We start from the raw sequence: 25,147 nt of genomic DNA on the forward strand, positions 1-25,147 counted from the left end.
GGAAATTGATGAGGCGTTTACAAGCCAGAGAGTATCTTTTCTGCTTATAAATAAAAAAAAAAAAAAGATAAAAAGCCTGACCTATGATTTTTTGATTCACAACATTAGTTAACACTTGGAATTTGATCTTTTGCTAGTTAAAATATGAAATGGACCGTTTTGACATTTTCAATAAACTTAAAATCTTTTCATTTTAGAATGACTGGAGTTACTTGAATTATTTTTCTCTAGTTAATGGTTTCTGTCCCATTGGCAAAAAATGACTATTAGCCTTACAGAAAACCCTGCGAAAACCATGCAGATTTCTGAAAGAAAGCAAACTGCATTGAGCCACAAGTTCAACACCTCTAATACATTTCCACAAAATTGTTTTACCTTGATCAGTCAGTGTTTGTTAATAAAAGCTTGTTTTGTCCAACATTCCAAATCGGAAAGGGACTGAGCATTTGCCATACTCCCTTTATATATAAAATGTTGTATGTTTTAAAATAGAAAACGCTGTACAAACTCTTCAAAATTTGTCACTGATTACCATGGAATCTAACATCCACCTTGATAGTAGATGACTTTCCATAAAACTTACCATAACAAAATGCTAGTGCTCGCAAAGGAGCATTCAGATTCACCTCCGGGCTTTCTCCTTATGTTTTCTTTCTTGTCTTCCTAGCCCTCTGATGTATCTTTTAATTAGTTGCGAGAAAAGCGACTTTCTGTTTGCTATTAGTCAGTACCCACAAATACTCTATAAATTATGAATTCAAAATCCTCAACACAGATTTGTACTGCCAATATGTCTTCCAAAAGCTAAGGCATGGTGGGAATAAATTACACTGGACTTCACAATCATCTTCATAAGCAGAGGACACTCACAATTTTAGACATGTCCCAAGTTCCTTTTCATTCTTGTCAGTGTGCCAGAAGGTGTCTCTATAAAGTACCATGCATAGACAGTGACAGAAACTGGTAACTTTGGGGGGGGGGGAAATATTTTCTTTGACTTCTAAACTCCAGTATGTAATTTTAGTTTCTTGTACAAAATCTTTAGAATCAAGAATTATTATATTGTCACTGACAATTTCTGCCACTGATAATTATGGTCAGGGAGCCAGAAAACAATCTACAGAGAGCCATGAGTTCACCATGCGAACCTCTAGGCAGATGATACTTTAAGTCACAAGAAAAGCAAATTCCCTGTAATTTGGCTGTGCTGTCACTGATGTCACATCATGACACACACTATGCCAGTTCGGTGATAACAGTTAAATGAGGCAAGTATACTTTCAAAACAAAATACATCAGCTTTGGAGAGGTAGCACAGAACAAAGGGAATCCGCACAGTAGTCACAAGTTCTTTTAAAGCACAGTGAGTGTTCTGCGTCAATAATAATGTACCTTTATACATTGCAGCAGTCCTCTTCTAGTCAGTCTTGCACACCTCAAACAGTACCTGCTTGCCACATCAGCCTAGTGGTTGGCCACCTTCTTATAGACACCAAACCTGGCACTGAAAACTCCCTGTTTACACCCATCCTCCCAGTCATGAAAATTTCTTCGTCTTGGCTTTCCTCTTCCAGCAGCGCCGACATCTGGAAGACATTTCTTTTGTCTTTCTCTTTTTCTGGTTCAATTACTGAAGCATGCTCTAATGCCTCTTACCATCTCAATAACCATTGTGAAGCCCACATTGTTCCTCCACTCCAAATTCCACAGCTCAGTTTTCACTTGCCACTGTCACCATGTTTCGTGCCTGCTGAAGTCTTCCACTGGTGCATTATTGGAACTGATACTCAAGGCTAACTGGGGTTACAGGTAAACTATGAAACATCTGACCAGAAGAACATTAAAACAGATAGACAGAATTAAAGTATTTCTTCAGTTTGCTTGGTCAGTTCAGAATTTATCACCATCTTAAGATTCCACACTTTTAAAATCAGTAGCTTCCTGGGGGGGTGGGGGGTGGGTGGGGAAGCTGATGAAAAGCTGAACTGATAACTACATGGTTTCATATTCTTGATAAAACAGAAAACTGGCATGTTCCATTTCTTCAGTTTTCAGCCAAATAAAAACCAATCAAAACTCCTGAATTAAAAACCAAACACCCTGTACTGGGTCTGGCTGAGCCCCACAGCAGCCCCAAGCTTTGTGTTGGTAGCCAGAAAGGTGGTGGGAACACACCAGTGTGTTGCTGCTGCTGAGCAGCGCCGGCCCAGCACCAAGGCTGCCTCTCCAGCATTCCCACCACCACCGGTACGCTGCGGGTGGGCAGGATCTTGGGAGGGGACACAGCCGGGACAGCTGACCCACGCTGACCAAAGGGGTATTCCATACGATGTCTGCTCAGACATAAAAGCTAACAGAGAGGAGGACGAAGCGGGGGGGAGCACTTGTTATTTACAACATTTGCCTCCCAGAGCAACCACTAAGCCTGCTGAAGCCCTGCTCCTGGCACGTGGCCAAATGTCACCTGCTGATGGGAAGTAGGGAATAACATCTTTTGTTTTCCTTTGCCTCCTTTGCACATGCATTTTTTGCTATTGCTTCATTAAACGGCCTTTATCTTGACCCACAAGTGTTTTTTTCCCCATCTTATATTCTCCCTGTGCCCCGTTCTGCTGAGGAGGGGAGTGACAGAGCAGCTTGGTGGGAACGTGGTGTCCAGCCAAGGTCAACCCACCACAAATCAAACAAACAAACAAACAAACAAAACCCCCACAAACAATCAAAGAAAACCCACAGGAAAGTATTTGTTGCACACCTTCAGCCCATCGTAGAAAGTAAGATATCCCCTTTTGCGTGTGTCCTGGGCACAAGCTAATCGGGATCAAATGAGCAGGGTTGGCACTGAAACTATGAAAGGGTGGTGATCCCGTTCTTGCTCTCTCTGGAATTTGGATGCAAGACAGAATTAAGAAGAAACCATAGCAATTACCTGGCTCCCTTCTCAAAACAGCCTTGTTTGGAAATTACTTTTTCTACTTTAATTTTAACCTTTTTTTATCACTCTTTCCTTAGGTTTATCTAAAACATTACCCAGTAATGAGATTAACCATAGGAATGTGCTGAATTCACATTTTAAACACCTTGAAACATACCTGACTTTGCAAAAAGCTAAGCTATGACTGACACTTTCATATCTGCTTTTGCCACAACAGAACTTAATAAAATAACACTTTAAAAGAATAAAGACTTGAACAAGCCTTTTGGAAACCCCTGATCAATTTGCAATTAAATCCACACAGCATACCAGCTATAATTTAGTTGTGCTTTCCAATGTGTTCTTGCAGGTGAAATAAACAGATTATTTACGTGTCTACAAAGACGGTGTGCTTCCAGTTTCTTCTGTCCCAAAGCAAAATAGTCATTTTCTTTTCCCGTTTCTGCTAATGGAGAATTGTATGTGATACCTTTCGTGTTCCATATGAGTTGATGTGCAGAAAACTAACTAAATTTTGAGGAAATGTGGTCTTTCTTCATTAATGGGAAGTGAAAGATTGTATCCATGAATCGCTTAATTCTCTCATAAATGCTGAGTGCGCAGTAGGGGCTAATAAGGAAATAATTAAACACACAAACAATAATTAAGCTAATACCTAGCACTGCAGCCCTTCTTTCTCTATAACTATCGTATTTCCAATAGAGTAGTCTTGAATTTTTCCTGCAAACAGCAGAGCAGTATCTTGTGTGGGGCTATATGCTCATGCTCTTTTATGCCTTATGCTACAAATACACATGGTGTAACAATCTTTTTATAGAAATTGATTTATTTGGGGGGTTGGTTGGGTGGGGTTTTTGTGTGTGTGTGTGTGTGTGTGTGTGGTTTTTTGTCCTCAGACTGTTAATACACAAAGAACAGCACTGACTAAAGGTACTGTGGGTTTTCTATGAAGGCTTAAGTTCAGACACCACTGAGTCTGCCACTTGTCCAGCGCTAAAGCTAACTGTAATTTGCTATCACAATATCAAAAAGTAAGAATTATAGAAATATAAACATCAGAAGCACCGAATTCCTGGCACTGCAGTGATACTTTCTGAAGTTACAGGCAACAGCATAATAAACCACGTGGAGGGAAAATGGAGTCAGCAGAGTTCAAGTCAAAAACTGCAAAATTTTCACAGGAAGATTAGACATTTATCTACATCACCCAAGAATGAGATGAGTTGTTCATCATTTAGAGCCCTTACCTCAAGATGTAACTCAGCCCTGACCAACAGGTATGCTCTGGTCAAACTACTGAGCTAGCCACAAGTACCGATGGATAAAGTCTACCTGTAGGGCTGTGGAGATTGTCGGCCTAGATGTAAAGGTCCCCTGTGGACTTAAAAGTTTGGGATTCATGTTATTCATGATAAAATCACAGTACAGAGAGGTATTTGATTCAACACGCAACTTCTCTGTAAAGTGAACCTGAACTTCTAATCTGCAAGTCTATGCTGCTATTTTATGGTTAGAAACCCAACAGTATGTTTCAACAGAACCAGCTCACATGAACAAATGACGCACCACATTCTTTCCAATGCTGTGGTATGTCCAAAAATGCAATAACTCAAAGACATTTTATAGCTATTTAAAAAAATAACATTATCTTCTCTGCCACTGTAGGAATACTCCACACATAATGAATAAATCTGTAGTTCAGTGAAATCAACAGACTTACTACTATTGATATTATTAGATCAATGAACACCTGTGTTTGAGCTGCTCCTGACAAAAAAACAAACCAAACCAAACCTTAAAATATAATCTGGGGCACATTCACCCCATGCTAAACAAACCATCTCCTCCTTATTTAAATTAAAACTCAATTGTGTATGATCTGATTTTAAAAGCAGATACAAGCACTCTTTAGCATTAGACTGCTAACGCAAGTCCGCTGTCATACCCGTGGAACTGTAATGATTAGTTTGCATTATGTCAGTGCCTGCTTCATTTTAAGTATTTGACTTTCTTTGAAGTTATATCATGAGCAGTAAGAAATCGCATCCACTAAGCCACTTGTAAAACTAGCAGAAAACTAGCAGAATTTTCTTTTTTTGGGTTTTTTTTTTTTTTTTGGTGGGAAGTACCTTCTTTAGCATTCACAGCAACACCATAGCAAATACCAGCCAGTCATTACCACATGATGCTATGTCTGTGTGCACATGAAAGATCATTTTTTATTTGTAAAGGTTTATCATGCTATCCATTTAAAAAAAAAAAAAAAAAACAACCAAAACAACAACAAACAAACAACAACAAAAAAAAAAAAACCACCACCAAAACCACAGAAGGGGTCCAGCAGTTTAAAAGCAGGCTTTGGGGGTAGGAGGAAGCTTTCATTTCAGGCTGTAGAAACATGAGGTCAGTAGACGTTTTTTGCCAATTCCTTGCCCTTAACAACAGAACATCTGGTATTGCTACACCAATAGAGGTCCATCTTACTGTCTCTTTTATTTTTTTTAAATTAACACGCAATAGTTGGCAACACACACAAAGGCCAGTAGTTTACAGAAGTGCTATCTAATCCAAAAATACCAATAATACTGAGAGCTGAGTGTGGCTCTATCTTTGCTTCTCATTACTATGCTTAAACCCCATAGTACAAATACTATCTGAGATCTCAGGATCAACGTACTGCACATATACAATGCAAGTTAAGGAGGGAGAGAGAGCTCCAGTGCTACATAGCTTTCCTTCAACCAGTTTAAGTTAGATACTTAATACACAATCTTGGAAAAGATTATGAGTTTAGTAATAAACCCTGACTTTCATTAAGGGGATTATTGTATTTTCTATCTCTGCATCTAGTGCTTGATTCAGCAAAGGAAAATGAAATTAGCTCTATGAGGGGATTGCCCCTCCTTAGATGCACAGGTAATTAAGTATGAAACAGAAAAACGAAAAAAAAAAAAAAGAAAAAAAAAGGATAACAATTTTAAAGTTATTTAAAAAAAAAGTATCATGAATTGCTACCATCAGCTTTCACTAGAGTGACATTTGGGCATACCAGAAAGAAACAGCAGACAAAGAAACACTGGTAGGAACAAAATTCTTCGTTGTTAGTTTAACAGCATGAAAATGAGATGGTGATCCCATACAGCTATATGTGGTGTCTCACCTTTCCAGAACTCCTCAATAGACTACAGGTTTATAGAATCACAGACTCATTTGGGTTGGAAAAGACCTTTGAGATCATCAGGTCCAACCACTAACCCAGGACTGCCAAGTCCATCACTAAACCATGATACTAAGCACCACATCTACATGTTTATTAAATAGCTCCAGGGATGATGATTCCACCAGCTCTCTGGGCAGCCTGTTCCAGTGCTTGACCATCTTTTCAGTAAAAAAAAAAAAAAATATTCCTAATATTCAATCTAAACCTCCCATGGCATAAGAAGGCTTTGAAGCTATTGGAAGATACGTGATTCTATGAACATCACAAGAAATCTCTTATGAGAATCTTCACTCAATAGTGGCACACATACAAGTGCCATTTTGGAAGCATGAGGATTGCCAGAAAAGCCTTTTATGAGCACCTAAATCTCCAAGGCGTTATTGAAACCAGAGAAAGCGCACTAGAGGGAAGCTGCAGAGCAGAAAAGACTTCATGTTGGACGTGTTCCTGTCCAAAAGAGGAGGAAAGACTTTTAAGCTAGCTTTATTTTATTTTTCTGATTTCCTAAAGAAAAAAAGAAAGAAAAGAGACAGCAGAAATGCATCTGTACACAAGTAGGAGCCACACTAAACTGACACTGGGTTTTAGATGCAAAGAAAAAATACAGGAGCTACAGGGAAATACATCTAAAACTCTCTGTAAATGGACAGTGGAGCTTTCACACATGACTTGAATTACTACTGCCTTTGTGCAAAATCTCCCCCACTGCTGGGACAATCACTGTCCTTTTAAGCACAGCAGCATGGATGGAGTCGCTGAAAATCTCTTAAAGAACAAAGGAAAACGTGGCATTGTGAAACTCTTACTTGGAGAGCATTCTCTTAAGTGTAGTAGCTTATCTTCACATAGCAACAGAAATACTGAATAATTGCAAAAGATATTAGAGCTAAACAAGGTCCTGTCACCTCCTGAATGCAGTGTGGGTCAGATTCACTCCTGCTAGCACGGCGGTGGGCAAAAAGGACATAGAGGAGGGGATTCATCACAGTGAAAAATAATACTGCCATCTGTGCTCCCTCAGGGCTTCAGCTTTCATTTGATGACAGAGGCTCCATCACAGTCTTGCTGGCAGAGGGTATCTTGCGGAGATGATGAATCAATACATTTTCCAGCTTCCCAGGCTAAAGTCTGTCTCCAGCCCCCAGATGGGTGTATCTCTAGGTCCTGCCAGCTGCTGCTGACTGCTATGTTCACCACCAGCCGAGAATACACCCTCCGGCACCTCTCCTACTTGCTTCATCCAGCTGGTGCTTCATCTCCTACATTTCCCTACACTGCCTAATGCTACAGCAGAGGTGACATTAACAGATTACACAGGAGACTCACTTGGTGCTTCTCCAGAGATTGCAACCCACAATTCAACAGTCCTTGATTTAAACCAAGAGCAACACACGAGTCAGAATCATAACCTAACTTGTGTGTTCTGTATAATAAATGTACTAGGCACAAGGCTGGTAAACCAGCAGCTCATAAATCTGAGTACCAGCTCTGATGCCTTGGAATTTACAGAAATTTTGGATGCGTTTGCCCCATGCAAGTTGGAAAGCTATGTTTAGAACTCAATTTTATTTGTTGGATTATGTTAGACATATCAATCTGCATTCAGTTCGCTGTAATCGGTCATATCTACTGAGAGCTATTAGCACCAGTGAGTATTAGAAGGTTCCAAAGTTTTTAATGAACATCCCAGTGTAACAGTCCTTGCCTTACTACCCCTTCCTCAGTTTCCCTGTCTGTAAGATAAAGTAGTATATGGATACTGAATGCAACTTTTCTTATTACTGCATTTCATCATTATTCAATAAACATTTTTTAGCACTTTGGTGTTCTTTTTTTGTTTGGTTTCTTAGTTGGAAGTTTTTTTTAGTTTTTAAACAGAGAACCTTTTCTGTTCATAAATGTTAGTATTACTGGTTAAACTGCAGCATTAGACACCTTACATTGGATTCTCAGATTGGATCTCTACATTTACATGTGGTTTTTCCACCTGTGGTCACTAAATTAAGTGGACTGGTTTACAGAAGTGCAGGGGGTTGCCAGTCCTTGGTTAGTTCATGGAACCAGCTGACATACCCACTGAATATTGTGTGGGCATGGAAATCAAATAGCATTATTTCACATTTGTGTTGTGCTCACTTTAGTAAACCCTGAACACCATGCAGCCTTCCCCTTTAAACCATAACTCCATTTTCGTATTAAAAGTTAACACTTCAAAAACAGTGTTCTCATTCAGTATGAACACTTCATAATTACATTTTTCTAAAAAGCTGTAATAAACTTTATTTAAGCAAGTGCTTCCCGTTTTATTGCCAACCCCAAACATTGTTCATTTGCAAGCACAAAGTGTCCTCTTGACACGATAATGAAAGTGCATTCATACATGTCAGCTGGAGCAATTATGTACTTCAGATTTATACGCAACAAGTATTATTCAGTCTTTTCTGCTGACATTTTCAAACATGACATGCATATAAAGATTAACACCTAAAGTCTGAACATAGCTCACTTTACCTGCTGATTTCCTAAATCTCTCAAAAATTTGGGCAACAAAAAGAGAACAGGCCAAATCCTTTTATAAACAGGCCATCTATCCATAACATATTCAAACAGAATTGCTTTTGTTCAATTACCTCTGCAATACCTAGCAGAGGAAGAAACAAAGAAAGAATCCAGAAAGAGCCCTGGGCCAGCACTAAGATACCGATGTCTCCAGTGGTGTCACAGCGTACAGGGCACACAGGATCGATCTCTGTTCCTTTCACTTGAGCAATCTCAATTTACTGAACCACTTAACTTGGTCTTCAGCAATGCTCCTCGCCTGGGCTTGCAGCCCCACCATGCAGGCTTGTATGGCAAGGAGTTTGCTGGAATAATGCTGAATTATTGAAAGGGGGGGGGGGGGGGAAAGGGGGTGGGGGGGGTGGGGAGAAAGAAGGAAAAAAAAGATATTACTTCGAGACTGGATTTTAAAGGACATTTCCATACACCCCTGAGCCACCTCAAACATATTTTAACCTCAGAGGAATCAGAGAAGAAAACTTGGATTATTTGTTTCCTTTTATTTTAATTATCTTTTAGTTTTTGTCTTTCTCCCAATGCCTCCAACTCTCAAGAAATAAAAACAAAATTAATGGAAATCCACTACTTCCTTGAAGAGGAAAAAAACCCCACACTTTATAGAGTAAAACTAAACAAGTACAACCTCAGCCAGGCTGCTTTAGATGGAACTCACAGTTGCAGCATCAATTGCCCCAGGGCCCTGCTTCCCCACTTGACATGTGACTAATGGTATCTTTGATTTCCCGTTTCACAGAGCTGGTAAGAGAATCACCGGTCATCTACAAAGTACCCTCTGAACCTGAAGTGAGATCCATAAGAAAATTGCCAGTCTTCTGTTCAGTGCACATGCAATGACAGATTAGGGTATGCTTGTAACCAAAATGCATTCAGGACAGAATCTAACAGACAGTAGAACTCAGAACTGCTTATCTCTGCTTTATCTTTTGCCCATCCTCTAGACCCAAAGTAACCTAACAAATCTCAGTGTCTTGCTTGAAATACCCAGCATGTAATTTTATCACGACACCACACCACTGTGAAGCAAGAACTGATATATCTTCATTTCAAGGAACAACGAAAGAGAGATTCCCTTTTTAACAGATCATGAGAGCTAACAAACTCAACCATTAACCATTACAGACCAGCAATAGTACACAGGTTTTCAAGAAGCTTAATAAGACCCAACTTTTTTGGTACACAATCAGTAAAATATCAATATAGCAATTAAGGCTCAAAAGCAGCATAAGAAACAAAACCCCTGAAATATTTTTTATAGAACTGTGTTAGTGCAAGAATAACTGGGTGAGTGATAACAATGGAAGAAATCTCTGAGAAAGATAATAAGCCAGATCCTAAAGTGATTAGTCTGATAAATCTACTTATATACCAATGAAAGCAAAATGCACATTCAAGCATCAGGCTCAGTCATGAACTATAGCCCTGCTCTGGCACTCAGACCCACTCCTGACATTCCCTCCACTGAGGCAACCCCACACACATGGAGCAGGTTTAATTAACACTTCCAGAACCCCACCGGTTTGGCCCATTCAGGACATAACACAAGATGAAGTTCCAGTCCCCTCCCAGCAAACACAAGAGCGCAGGGAAGGCTGCTGCGCCTGGACCAGGTCACGTAGCACAGACCTGCTGCCCCCTGTTCCTGAGGTCCCTGAGAACTGAGAAAGCCAACACCAATGTCCAAGCCAACGGCACGCAGCGAAGCACAGCAAAGCACCTGATTTCCAGCCTGGCTGTACCAATTCCTCCTCACTGATTACTTTTAGGATTCATCCTTAGGTTAGTGTGCTACAAACTGATCTCTGAGCTGCACTGACAGAGTTTTAAATCTTACCTTTGCAGAAAAATCCTTCTCAAAGAAATTTTTTATTTTTTCAGGCAGCAGGCTTCAGTCCTAGAGTAACTCTCTCTGTTTCGGTTCCAACCAATTCTTCTTAGTGCTGAGTTATGACCCCTAGTTGTATTAATTTTAACTCTTTTTCTATTTTAACCTACATTTCCATTCTCACTGGAAGCAAACTTTGAAAATTGCAATTACGATTGCAGGTGGAAAACGAAAAAAAAAAAAAAAAGCGGCACTTAAAATTTAATGCTTAATTTCCTCTATGGGAACTCCAGAGGCACAAGTAATGGTTCATTGGAAACAAGTCATTAAGCCAAACATCTAAGGACAGAAATAATCTACAAGCTCCTGACTTCTTACGAGCTCGTTTACAAGAAGATTTGGCTTTGGAACAATTTATAGACTCTTTAGTATTGTCTGCAATTACTTTTTTTGTCAAAATCATTGTAAGAAGCAAGACAGTGAGAAAAAAGTTACACCGCACACAAACTCACACACGACTACCCTGTATAAAATAATTATGTATCTGTCTGGGAATTGTCTTTATCTTTCTGAGTCTATAACATGCTAATTTTTTTCAAGTATAACTGGGAGAAAGAGATTGAGAATGCAAATCAGAGGCATATGGAAAAAAGTCTCCAGTTTTGATATATAGATCTCGCACACCTGTGGGTCAGGCATTATGAAATTAAATTGATCAACAGAACCAGCCTGATAGATGTCACACAAGGCACAACAGAGACATGTCACTTATTTCCAGCGTGTCCTATTTCAAGAACGAAGCTCTACTTGAGGAAAATGAAGAACAATTGCATGGATGTGTCTAGAACCATTAGTGCTTATTAGCAAACTACTCCCTCAGGATTTGGTTTGGGGAAAGTGTATGGCCCAAGGGAATTTAAAAAAATCCAACAGCTTCAATATGTGAAAATCTTTATTTGTATTCAACCTGAAAAATAACAACAGCTACTATAAATTAGTAATAGTTAACAAACAAAAAATTATATGGAGTTAAGCTACTTCGCCAGAAATTGGTCAAGTCAAATACATAACTCCACTCAAAGTCACCGATGTAATACTGCAGAACGTAACTAGAATGAAGTATTAATGGTCTCAACTACAGGGCCATTGGGTACCCACTCTTTATATTGAGTAGGAAATGCAAAGGTCTTTGCCCATCTGAAAAACAGATCACTCTTCTCTATTGGCAGTGATTTCTGTTATCTTCATACACTACACACTGGTGAATAGCGAAGTGCACCTCTCGCAATGGAAACCTGAAGAAGTAACAGCTCCCTAAGTGGATTTGTTTACATTTGCTGCAGATGATCTGTAGGTTTACTATGACACTAAACACACCTCACTATCACTCTAAAAATTCTCAGCTGTCAGCCAGAATAATTTTTTCCCAGTTGTTAGATGCACACTCAGATCTGACTTACCCGCTACATCTTCAGTATACTCCATGGAAGCAAAGCTTTTAATGGAGTTTTCCAAAAGAAGACAAGAAGCAAGTCCCAAAAGAAATGAGAGTTCAGTCTTCACGTATTGTTTCGATTTCCACTTCTGAGTAAATATTTGTTCAACCACAGACTGGCACATCTAAGTGCCAGTAACTAAATTCCCCTGTCATCAGTAGGTCAGCCCGATGTACACAAAGCCACCATGCGAAGTCCCCTGGGCTGTCTTTCAACTGATCTTAACCTGATATGGAGATGACATGAATAGAAAAGAAAAAGATTTTTATCTCCTTGAGAGCTCAGTGCTTGAACTCTATTTAAGAAAAAACAACAACCAACCAACACCAAAGAGCCTGACAGCAGTGCCAAACTATATATGAGCTATACATAATAGGTTTCTGATTGGAAGCTGTGCTGGGTCTGGCTGAGCCCCACAGCAGCCCCTGTAGCCCCAAGCTTTGTGTTGGTAGCCAGAAAGGTGGTGGGAACACACCAGTGTGGTGCTGCTGCTGAGCAGCGCCGGCCCAGCACCAAGGCTGCCTCTCCAGCATTCCCACCACCACCCCCAAATAGGCTGGGGGTGGACAGGATCTTGGGAGGGGACACAGCCAGGACAGCTGACCCACGCTGACCAAGGGGTATTCCATACGATGTCTGCTCAGACATAAAAGCTAACAGAGAGGAGGACGAGGGGGGGGGGGGAGCACTTGTTATTTAACAACATTTGCCTCCCAGAGCAACCACTAAGCCTGCTGAAGCCCTGCTCCTGGCACATGGCCAAATGTCACCTGCTGATGGGAAGTAGGGAATAACATCTTTTGTTTTCCTTTGCCTCCTTTGCACACGCATTTTTTGCTATTGCTTCATTAAACGGCCTTTATCTTGACCCACAAGTGTTTTTTTTTTCCCCATCTTATATTCTCCCTGTGCCCCGTTCTGCTGAGGAGGGGAGTGACAGAGCAGCTTGGTGGGAACGTGGTGTCCAGCCAAGGTCAACCCACCACAGAAGCATTTTTCACCATGGACATAGATTTGTCCTTAGTTTTGTGATTTTTACTATGCTAGAGACTCCTAACAGTATCATCTTTTCGATTAAGGTGGTTGGTTTTTTAGAACCTATGTCTTCCCTGGCCAGCTCACCTGTAGAGGTACAGTCAGCTAGTGGGAAATCTTAAGATTTTGCCAATACATTTTTATTTCATTTGAAAAACTAAAAGTATGCTGATAAAAAAGCATTTATCTGCAGGCATAAAATAACTATATTAGATACTCTGATCTAAGCGTAACAGCAAACTGACAAGAGCCGTCTCTTCTCCCATACAGATTAACACTTTAAAGAATCCAGCAAGTCACTAGCTTTATACAATTCATGAGACTGTCCACTTTAAAGCACATTAGAACCTAAAATTACTATTTATAAAATAACTGAAGAAGCCCTAGACATAAATTCATGCTGATGCACCATGCAGTACGGGTTCACTGAAACCTGTGAACCTAGGACCGAGCTACCATGCACATGCAGCACAGGTAAACCACAGGGGTAGCTCACTTCACCACAACAGTAATAGTTTTGCTGTCTGTTCTCACACCAAAGTGGATGGCAGGTCTGTAGGGTGTGCTCTGAGCAGACCAGCTACTGTCCATGAACAATGGAAGGCATTCAAACAGAAACTAGAAAACGCCAAGATTTCTAGACTTCCCCTAACCTACAGCCACAGAAAACCAGCATGGACCATGCTGCAAGATTCTCAGAAATCTTGGTAAAACATTGTCCAAGCCCCACGCTAGCAGAATTTCTCACCTCAAGAAAAGAGACATGTTCAGGAAAGCCAGTAGTACAGTAGCCTTGCCCAAAGCAGTCCAGGCCTATTTGTCAGAACTAACTAATAAAGTCAATGTAAGACAATTGAAAACACAGGACAAATAATCCAGAAGACGACTACTGTAAGCAGATCCTGCCACTAACGTGATAAAAGCCCACGACACAATTACAGTAGCATCATGTCATAATCGAGTACCATCGTACCCTGTTGTCATGCAACAAAGAGGGAAAATGCAGATGAGCTAGAGCAGAGATTCTCATTCCTCTGAAAGGCCAAGTGGTGATGGACCACGCACAATAAAACCAGAACGTGTTCTACATGTCCATGGAGTCATTTGGATCATCAGCAAAAGTTTCAGAGTTCTCCACCGAGATAGAACAAGTACAGATAATTATTTTGTTACACTGACTAATTCCCATATAAGTGTCATCTAAATTAAGGTGTTCAGGATTTGAACTGATACTTAACAACTTCATTAACACAATTTAATTGTATTAATAATATGAAATGTGACAAAGCTTTTCAGTCCCACATTCAGAAGTGACCAGACATCTACATCTTAACATTTTTATCATCCCTATTTCATTCCAGTATAATTTCTTTACATTCCATCAAGTGGCATGAAAAGCAAACGGACCTTTCAGTAATCCTCTAAGCTACAGGGTGTTTTTAAGACGATTTGCCCCTGAAGAAATCCTTAGCTTGTCTTCCCCCCACCCCCTTTTCAAAATCCTTTATGCTCAGCTCAGTAAAAGGCAAAGGATCACTGATCAGAGCGAAGCTGCTGTCGTTGTATGGAAGGCGCTGATGGTAAAGTACGGTTCACTTGCTGAAGTATATTGAGATGGGACAGCAGGAAATGAGAAACATTCTACCTGTCTGTTTCTTGAATCACTTGGCTCTTCACAAAGCTTTCTTCATGACTTCTTTATTATGTTGTTCTTTTTGCTTTTGTTTCCCCAGTGGAGAGACATTTCTAGGTTCATTTCAGTAATGTCAAAATAATTGAATCAAAAGCAAGAACGAAGTATTACAAGAGCTGTGTCTTGACGAATTTATTATTAGAGTAATTGATAAGAGTTCTTAGATTTCCCAATAGACCCCTCAAGTTCAAAAACTAAGCAGAAGGCATATAGAAAAACACATACAATAATATTAATACTGTCTTCACCTTTCCCAGGCGCTCACCCATATCATATATAAATCTACACAGAAGGGACCAGAGCAGATGTTTATTGTTTTACATTGTTACCAAGTCAATTATTCTACCTAAAAGCCTGGTTTCAACCACTGTAAATCCGGAGTGATTTCACTAAGAGAAACGGCGCCATGCTGACGTGAAACTGAGAAAGGAGAGATAGGGCTCCTAGCCTTGAGAAAGTTAAAGTGGAATATGCCTGTATGGTACTAAAATTGCATTCTTTCATATAGTTTGCTTTTACAAAAGTTAATGATAGTCCAATTGCATATCTTCTGGCAGAAAGTCATGTAGAACACCATTTAGACATTAGTCCAAAAGACACTGATAAATTGTAGGTCTTAAAAATGACACGAGAAAACTCACTGCTAGTTTCCACAGCTACAAGAGAACCGAGCAATATTTAAAGGATATCTGTGCACTTGATTATATTTACTTTTAAAGCCTATAATCCCTGGAAAATTCAAGATGGAAAAGGAGAGCCCAATTATCAACTATTTGTTAAAAATAGCAAAAGGATAATCCAAGATTCCCTCTGTAATTTAGTGTCACACATCAGAAGCCTAGTAGAAATTTTTCTGATATGCTCCTGTACTGAGACAACACAAGTTTATCGTTATGTCAAATGAATTAGTTACACACGCTCAAAATACACTATGTCAGCGCTCTAAATTTAGGATATTGGCCTGTAGCAGATTTTAGTTAAAACAAACGTGCTATATAATTCTGCCTCTGCAAGAAAATTATGGATGAAGAGGTCAGGTCATACATAATTCACATTCTGTTATAAGATTTTCTTAGCTGCCTAGTACAGTATTTCTAAGATAGACCGCAAAATGGTGCTTAAAGGATTGTGAAAGGCACTATGTTTTGAAAGAAATACGCTCACAATATTTGAAGCAAATACTTATATTTGTTTCATCAAACTTTCAAGGAGAGAGAAAAAATTATTTAGTGTTTAACTATATTCCTGCATAATGACATATTAATTGGGACTATGAATGTAGCTCTATTCGTGTTACCTACTATATTACCATTTGCCACGTGGATTAAATCAGAGCAGTCTTCTGAGAGTTTATACAGGGGTGTGACAATGGAGCCTGGCTTCTTGGCTTTAACAGCCTAAATAGCTACACATCTCAAGGCAAGCTGTACAGCGTAACAGCAGAGTGATAATTTATGCCTCCTCACATTTTCATGTCTTTTTTTCTGGGTTCTCTACAGCATATAGTGCTTTATAGCACATTTTAAGAGAAGGAATAGAAGTAGTAAAAATAAATAAAGGGAAAAATGAGATAAAATGCCAGTCATATTTATGGAAATAGATCATGTGGATGAGAAGAAGTCTGAACAGATTCTGCGTTTAAGGGAACGGACTCTGTAATTATGGGAGGCTCTCACTCCAGGCTTTCACAAAGACATTTGAAATTCAGCCATTAGTACGATGCTACCAACAAAAAATGCAAGCATATTTCTAAAATATATTAGGAGATAAATTCCTAATGTAGATAGGAAAAGACCAAGATTAACATACTAAGCACGGGTGAAACTAGATCTGATAATCCTAGGTAATCCTAGTTACCCACATTTAAGCAAGAAAAAACCCTTAATCTAGAACAGGAACACAGAAGGGGCTCCAGGTGTTATACCACCCGCCTTAAACAGAGGAAACTAAAACAGCTGGCAAATAAACCTGAAGCGTCCCTTAGATCTGTTTATGTTTCTTTACATATAAAACCACAAACAGAGTCATGATCTGAAAAAGTAAGTTTAAATTGAACAGAAAAACTGTTGCTCTAGGTAACTGGTTTATCATAAACATGGCTTCTAAATTGTGGGATTAGGCTTCTTGATGATAGCCCTTTTATCATTCAGAATTTAAGGCTTTGTTTCTTTAATTTTAACCTGATTGCAAATGCATTATCTGGAGACTGAACTCTCTGCTTTGAGGCTTATTCAATTCTGACACTTCATGTCTCATAGGAACCCAGTACTCATGGCACATCTTGACTTTACCCCTACTCTTTAATTATAAAATGGTATTCAGCATTGCCTTTTGCAAACCATGATCTTTTGTACATCTCCTTCATAATTATAACAAACTTTCTAGCCCCTCGGCTGACAAGGAACGTTACAGGCCTGTCAGGTTTCTGGTGATAATGTCTTATTCTACAATGCCATATGAAAAGTTGTCCTTTGAGGATCAGAAATGTACAATATGCACTGCTTCAATGTGTAAAGATAAGATTAAACTACAAGGAAAGCAATTAAATGCTTAGATCATATTAATAAAAGCATTTCCTGTGTTTACCCTGGTGTTATCATTGCCTACAACATTGAGCGCTGTATTTGTTTTGCTGACTAAAACATGAGCTGAAAACTCAAAAAGGGATTAAGGAACTGTTTTTCAAAGAATACGGTCCAAACGACTTTTGTTCAGTGCTTTTTTTTTTTTTACCCTGATGTCATGAAAAATTCTGCACTTTAAGGGACAGATAGATCTCTGTAGAGAAGAAAGGTCGATCTGCCTACAAACAAATCAAAATGGATTAAATGCCTTTGAACTTTGTGGTTTCTGATGACTTCAACTCACTTTATAGCACTAATGGTTTATTATTTATCTTCATAAAATCATAGTAACATCAATACAAATCACATTTATTTACCTTCATTTGTCCATCACGTCCTATAATTAACCAAGTGACACTGTTTGATGGAAATCAGAATGTCTCCAAGCTTGACAACTTTGTTTAGTACTAAGCAAAGTAAATTTATATAATATCAGTGCCTAGAGGCTACAACCAGACATGGTACTATAAAGTACCTGGCACTGCTCAAACGTAGACAGATATGATTGTTTTGGTTTTTTTAAATAAAGATTCAAGGAATCTTTTTGGTCACCAATACCGGTGATAGTAGTTATGTAGCTTCCAAAGCAATAGAGGCAAGATATTGGCTGGAAATATCTCTTTGAATTAGTTAAAAGCTTGAAGGTTTTTGACTTAGTAGCCATGGGCATGTCACCTAGCAATATTTCAGAAAAGAAATGAGAGAGACTGGAAAAAGACAATTCAATATACGGGGGGGAAAGCAATTCAAAACGGTAGCAGAAACCTGAAAGGCTTGCACACTGTTGCAGAGCTACCCAACCATAATTTTATCGTATACAAAGATGGTGTGGCAAACTGGAACAGTATCTGCAGACAGCACGTGACAACAGAGAAGGCAGAGCTTCTTCACTTGCAATAGCAAAACAGACCTAGGCTGAGTCTGCTGTGGTCTTTCCAGTACAGGACTTTTCTTTCTGAGCATCAGTCGTATCACTGATGCCTTACAGAGGTCACTTGTCTCGGGGAAACAAAGGACTACTTCTTTGCTACATTTTTTTGCATTGACTAGCACAATAAGCCCTATTGCCTATCACAGTACAAATAACACTAAGAATAATTAATAACCACAACTGACTTGTTTACTAAATATTTAAGCCCGTAAATTAGTCTCAGAGGGAGTGTGCTCCACTGTTTGAGGTATTTAAAGGTAGGATGCACAAAATGCAAGAAAATGTTCTGTGGGGAATAAAGCTATATTTACAGGAACATCAACCAGATTATCTGTTAAGGTTGTTTCATGTCTAGTAGATGAGTCAATTTACATGAAAGTTAAAAATGAGAAGTTTACTCAGTCTTAAGTGTGTTTTCTGTTTCTGCTGAACTGTTAATACTGTTTTACAGCAGAAACAAGTTTGGGGGTTTTGTTCTTCCAAACCCCCCCCCTTTTTTTTTAAGAGAAAATGAAATAAATATTAGAAAGACTATATGAATTTATTTTATGTTATGTGGAATAAGGCAAGGGAAAGGAAAAAGATTATGGGCCAAAGCATCCCATTGTTGGACGGCAATATTTCTTTTTGGCAGGCATTTAAACATGTCTAACAAACCTAATTAACACACACACATATATATATGTACAATTGTATTCAATGTGAAAGAAAATGGAACACAATCTTGTGAAACATGCAGACATAATGATGCTACATTACATAAATGCCTGCCTATTAAGACCTAGACTTATGAGAAAACTCCTCTTGTCAGGATAAACAAAATATAAACACAATATACTGTTCTTTCATCACGCAATGTATTTAAAGCTTCAGCATACTTAAATATACAAAAAAAAATTCAACATGTAAGCAGTCAGCATACTCGCTTGGAAGTTTTAAGTCAGAGTTCTGCCTAACTTGCTGGTTTTCTATACTTAATGTAAGCTGTAATCTTTTCCTCTTTTTTTTCCTTAGCATCGCAGAGCAATGTTTCCTAAGCTGTTAACTACTGACAAGCGATTAGATCCAATTGTGTAACAGCAAAAAGCTAGAAAACTATTCCTCTGTGAAAAGAAAGATTTTAAATTGGTGGGTTTGTTGCAAGATTTTTAATGTCGTACATTAATCCATATATGCAATTACAGCCACAGTGTGGCCACATGATAACTCTATTAAAACTTTGATTAAAGGAATTAAAACAATCAAGCTTTATAGACAGAGACACTATGAGGAATGCCTTCATCAAATCTCCATTTCCATGTGTCAGGCAACCATAGCACCAGAGCTCTGCCAAGGCCATGCAGTTCTGTAGCGCACTGACAATATCTCCATTAAAATTAGGATCTTCAAACTGCTTTAAGCAGCAGCATCCATTTCTATGGCAAGTAAATGAGATGCCCTTGGTGAGCTTTAGCACGTGCTGGTATTCCTCTAGTGAGGATAATACACTATCCTCCAGAGACCAGGATTGGTGGCAGGTTGCATAAAGCCCTTGCCCTCCTTTTACTTTGCAGGGGCTCACCTTCCACAACTTACAGGCATGAAAGTAGTAATTAGAGCACAATCCCTTCAATGCCACCACCATTTTTATTTTGCTACTATGCTGAAAATGTACAGATCTCTACCATGTTACTACTTAGGCAATTGGGTGAGAAGTTACTGCACTTACAAACTGAACTAACATCAATCATTTTGAAATCCCAGACTTCTAAAGCTTGAAAGGGCTTCCAGTTAAGTAAGTGAAGAACCATAACGAGTTCATTAGCTAATGCTTGCTCAGAGGATAAAATATTACACATTTCTTTACGTTCAGTACAGACCGTGTTAGACCAAAGTCAGTCAGAGAAAAATAGGGAACAGATAAAGATCACTTGATGTTGAGCAGAAATAGAAACTGATACTATTTTAAAAAGTACAGGGTCAATATAATGAAACATTTTAAGAAATCCGAACCCCTTAACCTACAAGATAGAGAACATAGTCCAGCAAGTTTCATGAGCTCGAACGCCAAAGGCGGCTTACAGAATGTACAATTCTATTGTGCTTTCTGTGAGAGTGGAGAGGGGAGAAAACCAAACCATCTTTGGATGGGTGTGTTGCTTCTGCCCATATATACTCTTGTTCAGAGCTTGCATGCAGAAACAGATTTGCAGTTGCCAAAACAAAACTATACATGATACCTACTTGAGAAACACTATATTTTCAGGCTGGTCTGCTAGCTAAGATCATATTCAGCATCAAGTGCCTCATAAAGTGAGCACAGCAAATATAATTCCTTTGTTTGGTCACATGCAAAGTATAATGACCTATATCAACAGTTAGCATTGCCGGTAGAGGCTTTAGCTTGCTTTGTTTCAGGTATCAGATGTAATAACCATCTCTTTGTTCTATAAATACAGAGAAAAGCCCTGGAATGTCTACATCAGTTATTAATGGAGCTAACTAAGCCTGACGTAGCTTACCACAGAAGACAGAGAAAGCAGCTGTGTTTTTCTTCTGTCAAAAGTTTTGTGTAATCGTAACCCCCTGTTCTGAAACTGAAGGCACGTATTTCAGACATTTAAGATATTCTGACTTGCATCACTCAGTGAATGCAAGACCTGTACCTGTGGTAAAGCACCTAGTCAGTTCCAGGAGCAGAAAGAGCTCCTGCCTGGGGCTTCTGTTGAGAGCAAGCCCCTTTCCTGCAGTTTGCTCAAGAAGCCTAAATACTTAAGGAAGATTAGCTATGGACAGAAAATTAAAATCCAGACATTTATGTCATGCAACATAGTGTATATAGCCTATACATCCCTTAGATGCTCAGCAGGCCCATAGCTAGTGTTCCCCAGTTTCTGGAATGCTTTTTCTTTTAAAGAGATAAATTTAGTGTCTTTCAGTTTTCATTTGAAGATAAACTTCAAAATGAAAATTGCTCACAAGACTTGTAAGACTGCCAAGACCTGGTTTCCTCAAAATTACTGCTTATTCACGGTCTTCCTCACTTTCTGTTAACTTAGGACACTTATTCAAGTTTGGAGCACGGAGGTTAACGAATAATCTTCAGTGGCTCTCCTCAGCACCTAAATGTCATTTGAGAATGTTCGATCCGAATGATTGTAACTGAGATTAGTCCTCAGGTGATGAGAAATAAAATGAAAAGGGCAAGTTGTTCAGGAATACAAAGGAGACAAGTCAGAAAGCTTTTACCTTGTTTCTACATAAAGCAACACATACTGTCCTAGACACTGATGTAATTAATTTCTAAGAATTATTATAGTAAACAATAGCTTTAGATCAATTCTGCTTGCAGTCACAGCCTACATTAAAGACCAGGGTTTGTTCTACTGCTTTTAAGAGTGTTTTCTTTAGAAAATCTAGAAGTGGCTGCACACACACATACACACACATCTTCAAAAAGAAAGATTTGTATCAGTAATTCCAGTCACCAACTTGGAAACTTCCCCCCATGAGGAAATGAGAATGCACATCATGTAATATATGACTACATTTATATACCATAGAGCCTGAACAACCAAGTTCTTAATTTTGTTAATTCTTCTCTTGCTTTCATTTTTTGTGGGGCAGCAAACGTTCTGTCAGCCATTATCTTGAGAAAAATTGTAATTGATGGGTTCATTTTCATTTATGCCTAAGGAATTTTCACATTATTGTAAGCTGGAAAATATTAGATAATTAACATCGGTGATAAAACTGCATTCATACTGATTACCCTGTTCCACGTATATGGTTAATTGTCAACATTGCAATAGCTTTAACTGCAAATAGACATCGTCCATTAGCCAACCAGACTACTCAATGAGAAAAACAGAGACATTTTAGCTGTTATTTGGAGGAAGAGAAGAGCATAATTATCATTTAAATAGGCAGTTTTTACTTTTCTTACCCACTTGGAATCTCCCCCAGAAAATACTTGTTTTCAATATTTGGGGACAAAGAAACAACATTGTTTACAATAACAGTGACACTGAAGTCTCCTAATGCACTGTCCATCCAGAATTGTCACAGTGTTTTGTAAAGATAGAGAAAAAATATATTCACTTCAATTTTTGGAATGAAGGAAACAAACACAGAGAGGAGAAACAATTTGCCAGGTGGCTGACAGTGTATATCTTGAGTTACTGGACAAACCTCACTAAGGAGAGCTGGAACAAAGATAAAATGTGCTCCCCAGACCCACATGCATAAGAAATCTTTCATACATAGGTGACATCCATTTCAAACAGAAAAGGGAGATGGGAGTCTCTCTATTGCACTGTACCTTCTGTCTTGGATCCCAGTTTCTAATATGGAAGAAAACACTAAGATCTATAGAGCTGCCTATGATCCCTTTGTGTGCAAATTTTCTGCCTGGACTTGACAACCTTTTCTTCAATAAGATGGGTGACAAATAAGGGGAATCTTTTGGCAGAGAGGCTGACAAAAGAACTCCATCTTTAGTGCATGTTTCTATAGGTTCTCCCTCTAGTCAGTCTAATGCTGCCTGATTTTTGACAGCACTTCTTCCTTGGCTGTAGGACTCCCTTCAAATCTCAGACGCCTGATCTGACTCCAGTGACCTGAACAGTCCCAATGGAAGCTGAATCAGTCTCTAGAGAACAAAGCATTTTCACCCCAGCGCATGCAGTTCTAGTCCCTTTACAGGTTCAGTTTAATGACAGAATTATATTCCAAGCTATTGAGCATTTGTGTTCACTCAGTCTAGTGTTTCAGCCTGCTCTATCTATCACTGGTGTTATTTCCCTGGATGGCTGTTTCATATTTTACTAGAAATGACAGCTCTATTATTAACAAGAAAAAAAACATAGCATGAAAGAAAAATACAAGTACTAGTAGCTTTAAGATCCTGGTGCTGAAGGATGTGAAAGTTTTATCTGGTGACACATAGGAAATGGCTGGATCTGTAAAATATTTTTTACTTGAATGCTTTATTAAAACTGACACCAGTACAACAATTACTACCAATTATTTTGTCAGAGTGTCTTTTCCATTCAAAGTGAGAAAGTTAGCAGCAAAAAACACAGCTAAAAGCTAGAAGTAGCTAAAGACTGTTTTACCAGTGGTCACTTGATTGGTCGAGAATTTGGTAAGCACGTAGGAAGAATTTTGTCTCCAGTTTACTAGTTCGAACCAATATCTGATACTAATCACAGAAAAAAATACCAGCAGGTATTTTATGGTAACTTCTATGACATCAGTTCATAGGCCAGATTCTCTAATGTTTCAGACGTCCTTATCAAAAAAACATTGTTACTTGTCAGCAGATTATACTATCTACTTCCCAAGTCAAAAAGTAATCCTTTGGGAAACTGCAGTGGGATAAGGTGGAAGCTCATTCTCCCAATCAGGCTGTATATGTACATTTTTTTTGTCTTCTTATTAGAAGTCATAAAAAGATATTTACAATATGCCTTCATTGTAAAGTTCACTTGAATGCAACCCTCACTCAGTTTATGTTTGCACGCAGAACTCTCACCTTTTAGTCCAAGATACTCAGATCAAACTGGCACAGAAAAACAAAGCTGCTCTGCAGAATGAGTGTGGTGAGTATCTTTAGAGCATCATTAACCTCCTAATACCTCCCTCCTGTGCTCAGTACAGACATGCAATAACCCCCCATCTACAGTCTGCAGAAGAATTATTGCCACAATTCAGTTCCTATAGGATTTCCCAGGCTGGGATGTCCAATCCTAATATTTAATGATGTACTGCCTAGGATGCATTACATTATTGCACTGGTGTGGTGCTGTCCTGCCTCCTTTCATTAGTTCCCACAAATCATCATACGTCAGACTCTGAATAAATGCCTGGAAACCCTAGACAGATTAGAATAGTTCCCCGTGTTTTGTTTGGAAAAAATATCTGTGCAGAAGTGATATCCAGCAAAACTAAAGATACAGTAAATTTACCACACAGCAAAACTCACTTTCGTAATGAAATGGGCATAATCATACACAACAAATTACTAATACCACCAGAGTTTCCCTTTGGGAAGGGTCCAGAATTCATCTTCATAATGTAGAAGAGGGTCTTCACATAAGCTATATTATCTTAACTATACCAATACAGCCATAACAACAGAGTAATGGCAATGTTTCCTTAACTAGTTAGCTAACAAGTAAGCTGTGCTAATGGATGAGAAGGTGGTATTCATATGTATTAATTAAAATGTTATTTCATACCTTGCCTTTTCTCACCTCAAAGCAGGCTAACACAAGAGGAGAAACTTAAAAATAAATAAAAACAGTTTCAACCTTAGTGATGACATATTTTGAGCCACTTTCAGTGACAAACAACATGTTGTGTTTGGCAAGAAGGGGTATACTTCCATTTTAACATTGCCAATTCCTTCCTAGATGCAAAGAATGGAGAAGACTCAGACACCATTAAAAGCTACACGATTTTAATTTAATTTGCTAAGGCTTCTTCCGTATTTGTAAATATATTTACTAATTTCAGGCCTTCTGATGATACAGGGACTGTATAAGGGGTAAAAAACCCCAAACTCTTCTTATCCCATAAATGGGTTAATAAGCAGTGAACCAAAAGATTAATACCTGTATGATCCACTGACTAATAAAGCCTTCAGTGCCAGAAGTTGCATTTCATGCTTGGGTCAAGCCCGTTAAGTCTATTAAGGTCTCAGATGCCTCCTATGGACCACCAGGGCCCAAAACAAATATCAAAAGCTTATGACCTTGGGCTGCTTCTGTGTTTAATACACATCCTACAGGTACATGAATCTGAGAGCTGTGCTGCGCCTGTAGGGGAC

Source organism: Falco naumanni, chromosome 7 (assembly GCF_017639655.2).
Source record: "Falco naumanni isolate bFalNau1 chromosome 7, bFalNau1.pat, whole genome shotgun sequence".
Taxonomy (NCBI): domain Eukaryota; kingdom Metazoa; phylum Chordata; class Aves; order Falconiformes; family Falconidae; genus Falco; species Falco naumanni.